Here is a 4,422-nt window from a genome sequence, read left to right on the forward strand (position 1 = left end):
AACCATACAACGCAGACCACTTAACCAAATCTAAAGCAAACTGGCTTCTTATAACTACCCTGTAAACACTGCAGCCCTTCGTCCATCCCAAAATGACCCTAATCTCACATGAAGACAGTTATTGTAGGGGAATCAGAAACACAGCTTTGCGGCCAAAGGTAAAAACCAAAGGAAAAATACCAATTCAGTGGTTAGTTGGTGAAAACGGGAACTCTGGTGCCTTCACTGCGCTGCTTTGATCTTACTCTTGCTCCTTTCGTCCCCCTTCTCCAGCCCATCCATGGTGACTCCCAATAGGTTTGAATAAGCCATCTGCAACTTTAGTTGCTTCTTTAGAGCTCACCACAGGGCTGATCTTTTTCCCATCAGTAGCTCTTAACAGACACTTGTTGCCTGAGGGCTCAAGCCCTCCACAGAACGTTTCCTTGGAATGGGTTTAGTTCGACCATCATACTTCTTCAGGGTGATGGGCACACTGCCTGACTACTGGCACTTCTGGGAGAGCCTGGTCAGCTCGGTCAGGAACTGCTCATTCTCCAGCTGCACCATACCGGCGCTGCTGGCTCTGCTCCATCAGCATAAGCCCCAACCAGTTGGAGCAGGAAGTTTCACCTGCGCTGGGCCTAAGACTATTCTTAAAAAAAAAAAAAAAAAAAAGCTAAAGGTCATTTTAAAATATACCATAGAATAATCAGCAAAATACTGTCTAAGCTTTTCATTCTAGTTAGCGAAATTATGATCATTTCAAAAAGAATAATCAAAAAGATACTAATAGAAAACCTAAATTTACTAAAACACACAGAAATGACTGCTCAATCTCTCATCCAAAGTAAACTTCATAAAATTTTTACTGAAAACATCTCAAATGCCTTATGTCAATTGTATTATGTTCATTATATATACACAATTCCTTAAGCTGAAGATGTTCATTCAAAATGCTATTTAAATGTCATTATTGATCTGCTACACCTGGTATTTGAAAACATATATCCACACAAAAACCTGTACACACATGTTCCTAGAAAATTTATTTGTAATTGCCAATAAAAAATATATCTCCTGTCCTGCCAGGGGCTAAAAGATAAACTGTGGTACATCCATGTCATAGAAAACTACTCAGACATAAAAAGGACATAACTATTGATATATCCAGCAACTTACATGGGTTTCAAGTGCATCACACTGATTGAATAAAGCTGATATCAAAATGCCCCTTGATTTCATTTATACAATAATTCTAAATATGACAAATTTACAGTGATGGGAAACAGATTATTTCTTTTTTCTTCATGGTGATGAAACGGTTCTGTACCTTGATTGTGGTAGTAGTTCCTATATGTGATAAAATTTCACATTACTATACATACGCAAACACACACACACACAAACACACACACACAGATGCTGGTAATGACTGGTGAAATCTAAGTGGGGTCTGTAGTTTATTTTCTTGCATGGATCATGTTTTTGTTGTCATGTCTAAGAGCTCTTGCGAAAATCTAAATCATGAAGGCTTCCTCCTATGTTTTATTCTAGAAGTTTTATAATTGTATGTTTTACACTTAGATTTGTAGTCTATTTCAAGTTAAACTTTGTATAAGATGTGAGGGTCTTGTTCATGTTGTTAAAATTTCATCTCATCTTCTTACATATATTACATTAAAAATTCCTTATCCTTTCCACACATTTTCCCTTTATTTATTTATTTTTTAATTAAAGTATAGTTGATTTACAAAGTTATGTTAGTTTCAGATATACAGCAAAGTGATTCATATATATACTTTTTCCAATTCTTTTCCATTATAGGTTATTACAAGATATCGAATATAGACCCTTGTTGGTTATCTATTTTATATACAGTAGTTTTTATCTGTTAATCTCAAATTCTGGATTTATTCCTCTCCCCTCCCTTGCCACACGTTTTCATTCAGATACTATATATTGTCCACTTATTTGTCAATCTTTTAAGCTAGATTTTTTTCTCAATTGTCTAGCTGTTCTGGTCTGTGGGTTGGTGTTTCCCTGGGGTTGGTTATCACCACCCTGTGTTACAACGTGTCTGGGGCAAGGGCCAGGGACCATGGTCTCCCCTGCTTCAAGTCAGTTCATTTAAGGAAAGGCGTGTTAATCACTCCCTTTGCTACTAATGTGGCAGACAATTCCTTTGGTTAAATTGTCCCCTTTAATGTTTTCTTGTATGCTTAAGGCAAAACAGCATGAGTTGGAATCAATGTCTATCTGTAGTAAAGGAGCTGCTGAGTGGCTTGGGGAACAAAGGTAGAGAGGGACAGTCCAAAGGCAGCATGGCAATTCATTCCTATTTTTATCAACACTTTGTTCGTCCTCATGAGTCTTTGTAAAAGCTCTGATGTTTCTCAGAGGACACAAGCACCCCAGTGTTTAGGTATTGCTACAGATCTCCACAAAAAAATGTCAAAGATTTTCTCATTGAGATACCAAGGGAAAACAAGAGCAAATTTTATTCATTTTTCTTTCCCGTCTAATCGCTCAGCTCTGCATCAGGCTGCCCTTCGCTCACCTCCTTCATTCCTGAGATCAAGGCAACATTTAGCTGCTCTGCTTTCACAAACATTCACTGGTTCCTGAAATCCGTTTTCCCCATCAGTTTCTCTGGTTTCTTCACTGTTGATTCTGGGGATCACAGCACACACCAGCTTGCCGTCTTGGTGGAAAACAGCTCAATGCTGTTTGGTTCACAGATGTGTTCCGTTTGACAAGGAAAAGCTTTCTATAAATTGGACTTGAATCCTACACTTTTCAAATAACCACTCACCATTGTATGTCACCAGCCTCGTTCACTTATCTGTGGTACCTCCCTGCTTTTGAAGGGATGGGAATCTGATCTCAGGTAGAATGTAGGGTAGATTTAGTGAATGGTGAGAGAAGAAACTGAAAAGAAATGGCCAAATAAAACTGTGAAGGAAATTGAATGGTAGACCAATGGTGACATCTTATTTTCTCACCGAAAGAAATGGGGGTGTCAGAGGATAAGGTATGAGGGTGACTTGATCTGTATTTCAAATAAGTAAATCTGGGGTCAGTGCCAAGGATGGGTTTGCAGAAGGAACCCGGAAGCACCGAGGGCAGTTAGAATGTCATTGTTTTATTCCAGAGAAAAAATCATGTCTCAACCAGAAATCTAAATACTGTAAATGAAAAAAAAAAATAATAGATATAGGGGAAGAAGTAGCAGGACTAAGTGACACATATCTGAGAAATAGAATGAAACTCCCCAAAAGGCCTTAGAGTATTTCTGACTTGTGTGACAGAAGCTATCACTGCATATTTATTGAGATAGTAAATATCGAATAAGCAGGCGTTTGCAACAGTCCAGGCAACCCATGAAATTGCTTGAACCTAACGTAGCAGGTGGAACACAAATGGAGGGATGGGTTCAAGGTCATATGTGAAAGGCATGAGATGGGCAGACCTAGACACAGAGTTAGGGTTTACAACCTGTGCTCCTGGGTGAGCTGTGAAGGCAGTAACTCAATCCATTACTACAGAATAGGATTGGCGTGCTTTCTGCAACCACAGAGATGTGCTTCTCCAAGGCATGTATTGAACAGTAAGTAGCTCAGTGCTGCCCATCTCAAGCCACCACCGTGTCCAGGCGAGGATACAGTTCCCCACGCTGCTCTTGGCTAAGGACTGAGCGTGAGACTTCGAGCAGGGCTTGTGCTGGTACAGGGCCAACCTGAAGGGGGTGGGACTTTGCTTAAGGAGTTGCTGGCTTGGGAAACCCCCATCAGCCTGTCAGACCATTCTTATAACCGTGCTGCAATCTGACCTCCTTCAAACCCTCCCCCCCTTCCTTCACCTCCTTTCACTGGTGTCAGACCTGCAGCAGGGCCTGGAGGTTTTCCCTACCATTGTTTCTTTTCCCCTTTACCCCTCAAAAGCATTTCTCCCAGTAAATTCCCTGTTGGTCTAAACTTGTGTTGATGTCTTGTTCTGTGAGCACCCAAACTAACATAGTGGACCAGGGAAAGATGGATGATTGTTTTGTTTGAGGGGTGTTGGATTTGAGGTCGCACTGGGACTTGCTCTTATAATATAAATAGGTTATTGGAAATTGTAAGTTTGAGTATGATTTATCATATCTGTTGAGATAGAATATCTTCCCTATTTACAGTTTATGAATTTGAGGCAAATATTTTTTTTACATCATAAACTTCAAAATGTTATGTACATGCTAGTGTTAATAATTTTTCTCCATCAAACTAGTTTTCTCTATTGAGATTTAACAGACTCAAAGGGGCAGATTCTTTGAGTGAGGTTATTAATTCAGATTAAAGAAACATGAGACTGCCTATTTCCTTTCCAAGGTTTTAGACAGAGAATGGATTCTCAGTATTAAGAATATTTTTAGCATATTTATTCTTCACGAAATGGCTAGAA

The 4,422-nt window shown here is 39.4% G+C and overlaps 1 pseudogene; it reads right to left on the reverse strand.

The window, feature by feature from the left end:
* Positions 1 to 222: 222 nt before the first annotated feature.
* Positions 223 to 549, reverse strand: LOC132371625 (signal recognition particle 14 kDa protein-like; annotated as a pseudogene).
* Between the last annotated feature and the right edge of the window lie 3,873 nt (positions 550 to 4,422).

Source organism: Balaenoptera ricei, chromosome 9 (genome assembly GCF_028023285.1).
Source record: "Balaenoptera ricei isolate mBalRic1 chromosome 9, mBalRic1.hap2, whole genome shotgun sequence".
In the NCBI taxonomy this organism is placed as follows: domain Eukaryota; kingdom Metazoa; phylum Chordata; class Mammalia; order Artiodactyla; family Balaenopteridae; genus Balaenoptera; species Balaenoptera ricei.